Genomic DNA, 13,778 nt, shown 5'->3' on the forward strand with positions numbered 1-13,778 from the left:
CAGGACCTTAGCTCCTTCGACATCATCACGTAGATCATCAGTCAGCTCTGTGCGTCTACAACAAAGGCTAGCAGCGGAAACAGCAAAGAAACAACTGGAATTCCTGGAGGAGGAATCCAAGCTGCTTGAAGAGAAGGCCACTCATGAGGCAAACGTTACTATACAGAAAGCAAAACTGGATGCTCAGGAGAAAAGATTATCAACGAAGAAGGAGGCCGCCATCGCTATGGCTCAACTTCAAGCTGTGGATGATGAGGAAGCTTTAGAACTTGAAAACTCGAGTGTATTCAACAGTGAGGAAGCACAAAGAAGAACTGAGGAGTTTGTGAATGCGCACTCACCATTCATTCCTACTCAGGATCAACGACCGTTGACAACAAATGGAACTGTGAACAATACTCAATTTGTGAATAACTCTCAGTTCATAAACACTTCTCCATGTGTAGACAACACCCAAAGTGTAGACTTTGCGAAGTATCTTGTTAAGAGAGACCTACTTTCAGCACGACTTCACAAGTTTGACGATAAAGCAGAGCAATACATTTCTTGGAAATATACCTTTAAGAGTTTAACAGCCGAGATAGACGCTTCGCAGGCAGAAGAACTTGACTTATTACTACGCTGGACAGGAGATGAGTCGTCAAAGCAAGTTCAAAGTCTAAAAGTTGCGAACGCAGGAATACCCGAGACAGCTCTCGACAGAGTGTGGAAGCGCTTGGATAGTCGTTACGGCTCACATGAGAAGGTCGAAGTCGCGCTTAAAAAGAAACTCAATTCTGTTCCTAGAATGACTGTGAAGGACAAAGGCAAGCTGTTTGAACTATCTGACATTCTATCTGAGATAAGAGCAGCGAAAGAGAAACCTGAATATGCGGCTGTTTTGAGCTTATATGATACTTCCATAGGAATCAACCCTACAGTCGCCAAGTTACCACCAAGTCTACAAAACAAGTGGCGGGATCGTGCTGCTAGCTACAAGCGTGTTCATGGAGTGTTGTTTCCTCCATTCACACACTTTTGTGATTTCGTTCATGACATGGCAGAACTGTTAAACGATCCAAGCTTTGACTTTGATATGAATCCTAGTATTAGTAACACATATGGAACCCCGTCAAGGACAAAGGTATCAGTAGTAAAGACAGCAGTGAGTTCTGTGACCAATGGTGAGGATGGTCCAATTCGTTGTATCATACACAAAACCAACCACTCTTTGGACGAGTGCCGTGCCTTTCGACATAAACCATTCGAGGACCGTAAAGCCTTGTTAAAGCAAAATGGAATATGCTTTCGTTGTTGTGCCGCCAAGCATCTCAGAAAGAACTGTCAAGCAAAGATACGTTGTGCCGAGTGCAACGAGACTACACATTCGACAGCTATGCATGTGTTTAGAGTCCCCACACGTACAGTGAAGACAACCCAACAAGCCCCAGGATATGGTGGAGTGGTGACTCACGGCGGGGAGCAATCTCAACTCAGAGCAGAAGTGTCTTCAAACTGCGCAGAAATTTGTAAAGGAGGACCTGCTAGGTCATGTGCAAAGATCGTCCTTGTGAAAATTTCTCACTATGTGAACTGGCAAACCAGGTCTATGAAAGTTTACGCAATCATAGACGACCAGAGCAATTCATCTCTGATCCGTAGTGATGTACTAGATCACTTCAACATAAGAACTGACTCTGAAAACTATACGATCAACAGTTGTGCCGGGAAAGTAGTGACTTCAGGTAGGCGCGTGGAAGGCTTCATGGTGACATCTTTGTGCGGTAGTGAGCAGTTTGTGTTACCCACTCTTACAGAATGTGATATGATACCGAATAACAGGAGTGAAATTCCGACACCTGAGGTTGCAGAAAACTATCCACACCTCAAGTGTATTGCTGACTACCTACCTGCATTGGACTCTAAAGCCAAAATTTTTTTGCTCATAGGACGGGGCCTAGTTTCAGCTCACTATGTTCTAGATCAGATGATTAGACGACCAGGTCAACCATATGCACAGAGACTCAAGTTAGGATGGGTTATTATTGGGGAGACTTGTCTTGATGGTCAACATATACCTCGTGATGTGAACACTATGAAAACACATACCCAGCTCAATGGACGTCCTACCTCCATGGGTCCTTGTGATAGTTATCTTCAGGTAGACCATACCCAGGAAACCTCTTTGTTCAGAACAACGAAGGATGATAACAAGCCGTCCATGTCGGTAGAGGATCAACGTTTTCTGGATCTCATGGACCCTGAGATGAAACGAGATCAAAATCACAACTGGGTTGCGCCTTTACCATTTAAATACTCAAGACCTACCCTTCCAAACAACTGTAAGCAGGCAGTTGACCGAGCTCGGAACTTTGATGTATCTCTGCAGAAGGACCCAGTAAAGTGTCGACATGCCCTTGAATTCATGCAAGCTCTATTGGATGACGGACATGCAGAGAAGGCGCCTGAACTTGAACTCGACAGAGAATATTAGTACTTACCCATATTTGGAGTATACCACCCGCAAACGAAAGATCGCATCAAAATGGTATTTGACTCATCTGCGAAATACCAAGGCATTTCCCTGAACGATGTCCTCATGACAGGACCGAATCTCATGAAAAACTTGGTTGGAGTTCTACTTAGGTTTCGATTAAAGAAAATTGGAGTGATTGCTGACCTGCAACAGATGTCCTACAGTTTTCTTGTTTACCATCCTCATAGAGACTATTTACGCTTTGTATGGTACGAGGACAATAACATAACGAAACCTTTGGTGGATTATAGAATGAAGGTGCATGTTTTTGGTAATGGACCAAGCCCGGCTGTGTCAACACTTGGTTTGAGGAAGACGGCAGATGTAGCAGAGGAAATCGCTGGATCAGAAGTTAAGGATTATATCTATGAAAACTTTTATGTGGACGACGCACTTTCATCACACGGATCTGTCGAGGAGGCAATAACACTTCTAAAGAAGGCTAAAAACGCACTTCAGGAAGAGGGAAACCTGCGTCTTCACAAATCATGTTCCAACTCCAGTGAAGTATTTAGAGCCTTTGACAAGGAAGATCTCTCAAAAGATTTAAAGAACTTAACTTTGAATGTGATGACCTCCCAAATCAGAGGAGCTTGGGAGTAAGTTGGAATCTGGAAAAGGACACATTCACATTTTTTGTCACTTTAAGTCACACCAATTACAAACCACTAACCAGACGCTGTGTGCTCTCAATAATCGACGGCCTATATGACCCTATAGGATTCGCGACTCCTGTGATTATTGAGGGAAAGTTGCTGTTGCGCGAAGCCATGGCCCAACCACTTGAATGGGACCAACCCTTACCTGAGGAAATCTGCAAGAAGTTTCAGTTATGGAGATACAGCTTAAGCTCTCTCGAACAAGTGAACATACCTAGAACATACTCTTTAGAGTTATCACCTGACCGTGACTTATTCATCTTTACAGACGCTTCTGAACTAGCTATCGCAGCTGTGGCGTATGTTGTTACCACCACTTACAACAGTCAGCGTCACTTTGGTTTCGTGCTTGGGAAAGCCAAAGTTGCTCCGAAACATTGTCACACTATACCCCGACTCGAGTTGTGCGCCGCCTTACTAGGGACAGAAATCAGTGACGTTATCAGAGATGAGCTCAGGATGGAATTTCGTCAAGTGAGATACTTTACAGACAGTAAGGTTGTCTTAAGTTATATTGGGAACGAGACCAAGCGGTTTTACACATACGTAAGGAACCGTGTCGACAAGATAAGAAAGTCTTCAAGTCCTGACCAGTGGGGTTATATACCTACAACACTGAACCCTGCAGACGAAGCTACTAGGTCCATATCAGCTGGAAATCTGCAACAAAGTCTGTGGTTGAATGGTCCAAGAGGTTCGTTTTCTCATCAGATTGAAGAAGATCAGCATGAATACTTGTTAGTGAACCCAGAGGAAGACAAAGAGGTGAGATGTATGAAAACCGATGTCAAGGACAATGTTCTAGAGGAGAATCATCCTATGGCCGACCATTTTGAGCAGTTTTCTACATGGAAAAGCCTAACAAGAGCAGTCCGCACTTTGAGAACGTTCATTCGCTTGCGGACAGCAGAACCAAACCAGATTTGTATATCATCAGAGGAGGCTGAACGTGTAATTATAAGAACTGTTCAGGGGCATTTCTTGTCAAAAGAAATAAGTCAAGTCGTATTCTGGACCTTTCGCCTTCCATACTGGACCGTTATATGCCTTATCTGGACGATAATGGACATCGCGTTGGTGGACGTTTGAAAGAATCAAAGTTATCGATGCTACAGACAAACCCTATTATCATACCGAAGCACCACATTTCGGTCTTGATTGTCAGACATTTTTTTTGAAAAGATCAGTCATCAAGGGCGTCAAATGACAGAAGCAGCAGTCAGGAGGGCAGGATTTAGGTTGATTGGAAGGCGACGGTTTGTCAACTCATGTATTCATCACTGTGTGAAATGCAGGAAACTCAGAGGCTGTCGTGAGGAACAGAAGATGGCTGACCTTCGCTTTGATCGATTAGACCCCGCACCCCCATTCACATACATAGGGATAGATGTTTTTGGCCCATGGACCATTGTTACCCGCAAGACTCGTGGAGGAGAAGTAAACTCTAAGCGATGGGCACTTCTCTGTACATGCATGGTTGTGCGTGCTGTACACATCGAACTGCTAAAAGAAATGTCTTTTTCCTGTTTTATTAACGCATTCAGGCGTTTTTGTGCAATTCGAGGAGAAGTGAAGATCATTCATTCTGATCAAGGAACAAACTTTGTCGGTTCTACTGGAGACTTGAATGCGAATGTCATCAGTGTAGATGATAGACCTATACAAGAGTACTTCTCGGAACATCGCATCAACTGGGCCTTCAACCCACCCCATGCCTCACAAATGGGTGGGCATGGGAGAGAATGATAGGAATGGCGAGACGCATACTCGATGCATTGTTGCTGGACGTGAAGAACCTGACACACGATGTACTGGCAACGCTCATGGCCGAAGTCTCATCAATTATCAATGCGAGACCCCTTACACCAATGTCTTATGACCCTGAGATTCCATGTCTGCTGACACCATCATTATTACTCACCATGAAGACAGATCAAACAGTGCGGTCATTTCAGCTGGATGACTTCAGCAGGAAGGACATCTTCAAGAAACAGTGGAGATGTGTGCAACACCTCGCAGATCAGTTCTGGATTCGTTGGCGGAACGAATATCTTCCAACATTACAAATTCGCAGGAAGTGGAAGCAGGAATCGAGGAACCTTGGAGAGGGTGACGTCGTATTACTTAGCGAGAAGTCTACTTACCGCAATGAATGGCCTATTGGAATCAACATCAAGGCGTATTCGAGTTCCGATGATCGTGTCCGCAAAGTCGATGTGCGTGTTGGCAGGGACAGAAAGGTCTACACCAGACCGACCAGTGACATTGTGCTTATGTGCAGGAAGGATAATGATTGAACTTGTTATTGGTCATGATGTTGATGTGTGTTTAGATATGATGTTAAACATTGCATTGTCATTGTTCTGTATTTGATCTGAGTGATATTATTAATATCAGACGGGGAGTGTCAAGTAACATGTATTTCGATTTTACCTGTTTCATGATTTTATATATTTTTACGGGTTTAAGTGTACGCCGCATGAGTATTTTTTGGGCTATTAGTGCGCCCACTCTTTTGTGTTTTGTACATTTCCGGTTTAGCCAACGCGGTTGTTGGGCAGATGTATCGGTGCCACGATGTAAGCTTACCTTGTTTATATTTCATTTACTTGTGATTTATAAATATTAGCTTACGATAAATTACTCATAGATTAGATTATTTACTACATCATGAAATAATGTAGGATCTTTTAGCTATTATTTGTCATGATGTGTAGGAATGATTGTTTACATTGATCGTTTGGCGCCAAATTTACATTCATTGAGAGTTAGATAAAATATGCCTTATATGTATTGAATCTTTAATGGAATTGAATAGATTTGTCCAGTTATTTGTCTTTTCATATATGAACTTATGCAGTTTAACGGATTAGGCATTTATATATCAAAGTCTTGTCATTTTATGTAGTCGATCGTCAGTCTATAGGTAGTTGAGTCTTAAGTCTTGCATATCAGGAGTAACTATGATTATATTCATGGTGTATTAAATGTAGTACTGTGTTTGAAGTCATTTTATAAGTCAATTAGTCATACAAGTATATGGTTACTAGTCAGTATGCATCTGTACATCATGTATACAGTTCAGTATTGAGTAATGCTTGTTGTGTTTACTTCATATTTGTAACTCTGTTTTCTGTATTTGTTTACAGGCTTTTACCACTTGTGTCAAATAAACTGATCTACCAGTTTCCTGGTGTTTTTGGACTGTGTTTGATTGACCAGGGTTTAACTGACTGCGTCCGGGCAGTTACCAAAACTTAATAATGAAAAACGCTTGCATTTTTGCAATGAATATTATTTCTAATGTCTAATGACAAGACTCCCGATATTTAGTGCTATGTAATATACATTCTAAGCAATAAGAATTCTTTGATGTAATTCTGCCTCACACGATTGAAATGTAAGAAGCAGTTTAATTATCAGCTTTATTCTAAATAATCATGATTATTAAGATCCACGTATAACATATGTATAAAGAAAACATAATACATTGAAAACCATATACTGACACTGAGCCACATTAACTGATTGCAATCAAAACATTAGATCGAAAGCTGCTTAATATCATATGTTGGTGAAGTCTCTGTTGAAATAAAGGTCATTAAACATGTTACTAGCTGGTCTGGCGGTGAAAATTCCTTATATATATTGGAGTTTTGTTTATATATTTCGTATTTCTCTTTTTATATATCGAGATTTTTTTTTTATTTTGCATTTCCTTATTATATATGAACGTTTTGTTTATATATAATATATGCTTTATATGTTATTTTTCCTTTATATATACAGGTTGGCACTTATGGGCATCCGTACAATCTCAAGGAGAAGCACACTGTAAACGCATTAAACAAAATTCAAATAATAATAACTCATTTTTACTGCCTACGACCTTAACAAAAATTTGTTTTGTGAAGAGTACAATGTATTATAATTAAATTTGGTCAATTTCAGATGTTATTGCATAGATTTTCCATTCCAGATAGAACAAAAAATCCACAGGCATCTGAAGCGTGGATAACATTAATCTACTCATACACACACACTTACATCCTCTCTCTCACACTCTTAACCACACCCTCACACACAAACAGGCGTAAGAGTAGCTCTAACTCCAATGTTTCGATTTACCTTAGGGTTGACACCATCGGGTTCTAATGAATGGAACCTGGGTTGACACCGTCAGGTTAAATTTTGAGATACTTGGGATAATTTCGAGATACCTGGGTTGACACCATCAGGTTTAGATGAAAGGACCCGGGTTGACACCATCGGGTAGCTATAATTAATTATATAATGCCGAAAGAATTTATCTGAAATGGGGGAAAACAGGCAAAAGTTTATATGAATGGGGGAAAAACAGGCAGTTGAACATGAATACATAAAATATTGTGAGAGCCCCAATGATGGTATATACATGTACAATTAAAACATTTTAAAACATTTTTGAAACATAATATTACAAAAGGTGCAGTATGGGGAAGGTGGGTGGGATAACAAAAAACACAGAGCATGTACATCCAGCTGAAGTTAGAACAAAGGAATGATGATGTTACATGAAATTTGATGAGAATTAGTTTGGGGGTCACGTGGCTATGGACCCCCCGGGATCTTCCTGTCCCTCGCACTATGCATTACCTAATATGGACATGAAATACTGGTTCCTAAGACAGATAATCTCTCTAAAAATAGCTTCTTTGTCTAAGTGTCAAACAATGATTGTTTTTACAAATTCGATTAGATTTACAACACTTTAACCAAAATTACATTGCAATTCTTTCTACATGTATTCACCCAATGAATGTTAAATTAGTAGTTCAATAACTAACAAAATGTATAGGGGAAAATTTAGGTACACATGAAAAACTTGAAGGTTATGTATAAACAAAATTTTTTCTTACATAAAAAATAACATTTTATACATATAATAAGAGCAATTGAAATTTCCACATTTATTGAACACAAATCAAAACATACATTTCATTTACACAAAAAAAAAATTTTGGCCTTCTCGGGGGCTACTCACATATAGAAAAAATAAAAAGAACTTCCTGGGTTGACACCGTCAGGAATTTATAGCTAAATCTGTAACCATAGAAACCTGGGTTGACACCATCAGGTTGTGTATGAGGGTAACCATAGAAACCGGGTTGACACCATCGGGTTCTAATGAATGGAACCTGGGTTGACACCGTCAGGTTAAATTTTGAGATACTTGGGATAATTTCGAGATACCTGGGTTGACACCATCAGGTTTACATGAAAGGACCCGGGTTGACACCATCGGGTAGCTATAATTAATTATATAATGCCGAAAGAATTTATCTGAAATGGGGGAAAACAGGCCAAAATGAATGAACATCAAGTAGTAGTGGGTACTAAGTATTGATGTGAGTGAATGCCCCCAAGAAGATAAATGATGAAAAAGGAAACATCTTAAATTGAACACATTTTTGTTTGTGCAGACTGAATTGTATCTTGATTGATTTTGATATACCTTGCATAGCAGTCTGAATTCCATCGACCTAATGACTGGATTAAATGGTCTTGAATACCAACGGCAGCTGCTGTAGTGGCAGCTCCAATTCTGAAGGAATGACCTGAGTACCTAGTATCGTCAAAACCTAACCTGGATAGGACTTGTTTCACATGTAGTAGAAAAAAATTTCTGGACATAGGATTACCCTCATCGTCAACAAATAGAGCAGCATGGTTTTTTGTGTGACAAAAATTTAGTCGACTTTCAAAATACATTCTCATAGTTTTAACTGGATTAAGATGCGAATTCTCAAACACTTTAATATCAATCCCTTGACGAAAAGGATCTGTCTTAGAGGAATTAAGTTTTAAAATATAAAAAGATCCATCTTCCGCAAAAGTGACATTTTGTATAGTTAGATAATCTTGCTGCTTATGAAAATTGGTTGTAAATTCACCACATCTCAAAAAACCAAAAAAAGCCATTTTACATATACAACATAACATCAGATCTAGCCAGAGTGAAAAAAACACCTTTGTTAAGACAATCACAAATTTGAGATAAAATTGAAAAAGTGATGGGTAATCTTTTTGATTTGTTATTGCACTGTTGTTTTTTGACACCACGTAGTACACAATGAAGTCTTTCAAAGTCCCTAAACATAAGGCATTGGCCTTCCTTCAAGTAGAAAAAACGTATTCCTGCAAGGTATGTTTTGATGGTTTCATACCTTAATTTTAAATTTAATTGACAGTGTGTGACAAAATAAACAAGTAAATCCTCATTTATAACCGGCAATTTACAAAATGCAAGACACAACCGCGACATAACGAGAAATGTTAGAAAACAGTCCAGTCCAGATCTGTATGTTGCTGCTGTGCTCGGCTCTATGGAGGCGTCAACCAGATAGTCTGCATGTTTCTTTAGATGAGGATGAGGCTCGAATACTCTGGGCACATCATTGGCAGCTGGTCTGCATGTGGGGCCAAGCAACGGAAACGATCCATCTGAAAACGAGATAATGCATCAGCAATGCAGTTTGTAGTTCCCTTTATATGACGAGCATAGATAACAAAATTGTTTATTGCTGAACAAAGAGTTAGTTTACGCATGAACTTCATAATTGGGGGGATCTTCGAACGTCCTTTGTTAATAATGTGCACTGTAGCTTCGTTGTCACAATTAAATACAATCTTTAAACCAGACGACTGTGCCCCCCAAAGAATAGATGCCACAACAATTGGGTAAAGTTCGAATAAGGCCATTGACAACGATTTGTCTTGTGAGACCAGTTCCTCGGGGAAGTAGCCTTGAAACCACTGATTGTTGAAAAAACCTCCAAACGCGGTATCCGTGGCATCGGTGAAAAGATGTAGATCGGCTGCATCCGTAGTTGTTATGTCCATGAAAAATGATCTGCCATTCCACCCTTTCAGGAATTTGGACCACATACACAAATCAAGTCTACATTCCGAATTCAAAGTGACGTGATGGTGTAGTTCCCGAGCTTTACATGAAAGTGTGATCAGATAAGACACAAATGATCTTCCAGGAAGAACTACGCGACTGGCAAAGTTTAAGTGACCCAGGAAACTAAGAAGTTCACGTTTTGTGCAGGATTTTTTGTTTGAGAACTGCTGCACTAAATCAGATATCCTGATTAATTTTTCCTCGGGTAACCTAGCCTCCATCCTTTTGGTATCAAGGGTGATGCCAAGGTATTCAAGTTCTGTACACGGTCCCATTGTTTTCTTAATAGATAGTGGAATACCAAGTCGACTGAATACATGGTGTATTAAGGCCATTGTTCGTGTTGCTTCAAAATCTGGTGGATCGATTGTTAAGAAATCATCAAGTAAATGGAGAATATTTGATATCCCATAATTATTCTCAAAGATCCAGCACACCACAGATGATAGGAAGTCAAATATTTTTGGGCTTGAACGGCTACCAAAAACTAGTCTTGTGAAAAAGAAGTATTTGTTGTTGTTTTTTATGCCATGATATGGCCACAAAGTAGGGTGGATTGGAATGAGTTTGAAGGCGTCCATAATATCGGCTTTGCAGAGCCAGCTTCCCCTACCCATTGATTGAATGGTTTGAATTGCATGGTCAATAGTCACGTACTGGAGAGAAAAGTCATCTTTGTTTATAAGATCATTTAAACTTGGATGGTCCTGACTGTTATGTGGTGCCGACATATCGACTATCAAACGTTTCTTTTTCGAGTATTTAATTTCAGCTAGTCCTATGGGGTTAATTCTGTAAATTTCGAAGGGTACTTCGTCAAATGGACCAATAAGATAACCTTTTTCCAGTTCCTCAGCGATCAAATGGTTTATGGTAATAGGATCCTGTTTTGCAGATAAAAGATTTTTACATTCCAAAGGTTCTGTTGGCAGGGGGTTAATCCCAGTATGAAATCCTTCTTTTAAACCTTTGATGAGAAACTGCACAAAGTCTTTATCCGGATAATGTTTTAACTCTTCTTGTAACACAGATATTTTAATAGTCGACGGTACACATGAATGAAGGTTAACCCCGCTTAACGTCTTGAGCGGGGTATTTGGTCGTTTTTTGAATCACTACACTTCTGAGCTGCATGTTCTCCCTGGCAGCGTAAACAGACATGAGCATTCCCAGATCTTGCATTTACGCATCCTTTCACAGAGTTGAAGTTATTACAAATTTCCCTGTCTTGGAATGCTATTCGGGGTCGTCCTTGGCTGTCTGACTCTCGTCCCTTCCTTTGAGTGGATCCTACAGAATAGTTCTTAAGTGAAGACATTGGGCAAAATGATGCTGTATGGTTAATGCTGCTACAGACATAACATGCAGAGGGTCGCAGGTTTGCAAAAATGTTGCAGAAAAGGGTATTGTCTCTCACAGACCAGTCTACAGGAATGTTAGAATATCTCAAATGAGCTGCTGCTCGAGCTGAAAAGGTTTTGTGGTATTCGTAGAATCCTTTGCCACCATAACGATTGGACATGTCCACGATGTCTCTCTCGTACAAGTCTAGCTCTTCTCTTCGTTGAGGATAGGTTTTACACATGATGTTTTTGTAAACGCCAAAGGCAAATATAAATTCTGATATTGAAAGATTTTTGTGTAGTCGTGGTCTTTTTCTGGTTTTTCGTCCGCGAGTTTCCCTTCTTTTTCTCTGATGGCAATTGCGTTGGTTGTTGGAATTAGTAGCTGGGCCAGATTAATATCCTTTCCCTCAATTATGGCCTTTCTCAGGGTAGGGGGCACAGTTTCAACAAACGGTAACGATTCTATTGCATAACCAAACTTAGTTTTTTGTAGGAAACTAGACCTACCCTCAGTGCTCTGCCCAGGACTTTGTAGTGCCGACTGCAGTGTGAAACCAACGTCCGCAGCTTGGGTCTGTTCCGGAGCATGGGGCTGGCCAGGATTTCCTGCTGCAGTTGATGATGATGACGGGGCGTTCACCTTGTAGGAAACGACTCTTAGTTCCTCTTGCAATTTCGAGACAGTGCTGGTGAGCGTGGATATAGATTGCAAAAGCGTTTCGTAGTTCTTATCGGCGCCATCTTGGTTTTGACGAGAGGAGCTCGAGCCCGAACTCAATTCGGCAAGCTGGTCCTCCGAGGATGCGTTATGGTCGAGATCTTTAATTTTTCTGATCAGGACACTCTTTTTGTGTGATTGCCGAAAGGATACATTGTTTTTCGTTAGTTCTTCTCTCAGTTTTTTCACAGTCCAGTTCTCCGGTTTTGTGAGGTCGTAAGGAGCACTTGCGGAGCCTGCCCGTGCACTACGACGTTCTGCCATAACCTTAGGCTTTAAGAAACTTTATGACACGGTACAAAGAGAAAATCCACACGAACCAAATTGTTTTTAAATAAAAATAGCACCACAGTAGAAAATCTGACTAATAATAACAAAAAACACAGAGCATGTACATCCAGCTGAAGTTAGAACAAAGGAATGATGATGTTAAATGAAATTTGATGCAGATTAGTTTGGGGGTCACGTGGCTATGGACCCCCCGGGATCTTCCTGTCCCTCGCACTATGCATTACCTAATATGGACATGAAATACTGGTTCCTAAGACAGATAATCTCTCTAAAAATAGCTTCTTTGTCTAAGTGTCAAACAATGATTGTTTTTACAAATTCGATTAGATTTACAACACTTTAACCAAAACTACATTGCAATTCTTTCTACATGTATTCACCCAATGAATGTTAAATTAGTAGTTCAATAACTAACAAAATGTATAGGGGAAAATTTAGGTACACATGAAAAACTTGAAGGTTATGTATAAACAAAATTTTTTCTTACATAAAAAATAACATAGTATTAGTGTTTATATATATCAGAAGGATAAATTATGGAGATAACGAACAGTATTTAATATCAAATTCCATAAAACAAGAGTGACATGTTTTAACCTCATGAACAACCGTACAATATTATACAATAGTTTAAACTGTAACATGTTGAATATTCAGATGGAGTGAAATTTTTACAATGTCTATACATATTTTGTAGTTATTTTTGTTGTATTTGAATTGTGTGCTCAGCTGATAGGTTTCTAGGGGTTTGGCTTGGTTAGCGAGGGTGTTCGTGGCAAGTTCGTGTCTTCGTGATTCTGGTTTGCTTAATCACTTAAAGGAAGACAGGAATACAGGTTATTAGAATGTTTATTAAATGAAATGGAAATACGAAGAGAGATTACAGAATAATCTGAAACAAAATTATCCTTATTATTATAACAAATATTTTAGCAAATTACAGAATAATATTAATACAATGAAATCAAGAAACATAAGACAATAAAATAAAGTGCGATAGTGATATGATACATTGTCAAAGAGACATACCTTAAAGGAAGACAGGAATACAGGTTATTAGAATGTTTATTAAATGAAATGGAAATACGAAGAGACCGAATACAGGCTAGCAGAGCCTTTATATACTCCAGATCCATTTCAGTGATAACCTGTTTCCTTTTAGTATTCTCGTGACTAGGTTTCAAATCTAAATCTTTATTAATCCTACCGACTGCTTCAAAATCATGACACTCGGATTAATTATAATGTATGATTATGTGTTGTACGTAATATTCAAGTATTTATCTATATGACCAAGGTTTCC

The 13,778-nt window shown here is 39.5% G+C and overlaps 1 protein-coding gene and 1 pseudogene across 1 annotated transcript in view; both read right to left on the reverse strand.

Annotated features, from left to right (window-relative positions):
• LOC134276905 (uncharacterized) overlaps positions 1-13,778 on the reverse strand; it is a 72,283-nt gene that overhangs the window by 38,506 nt on the left and 19,999 nt on the right. The window lies entirely within an intron of this gene.
• On the reverse strand, positions 8,323-12,448 carry LOC134276914 (uncharacterized; annotated as a pseudogene).

Source organism: Saccostrea cucullata, unplaced genomic scaffold (genome assembly GCF_032062105.1).
Source record: "Saccostrea cucullata isolate Sc308-1 unplaced genomic scaffold, CSIRO_AGI_Scuc_v1 ctg1186, whole genome shotgun sequence".
Classification (NCBI taxonomy): domain Eukaryota; kingdom Metazoa; phylum Mollusca; class Bivalvia; order Ostreida; family Ostreidae; genus Saccostrea; species Saccostrea cuccullata.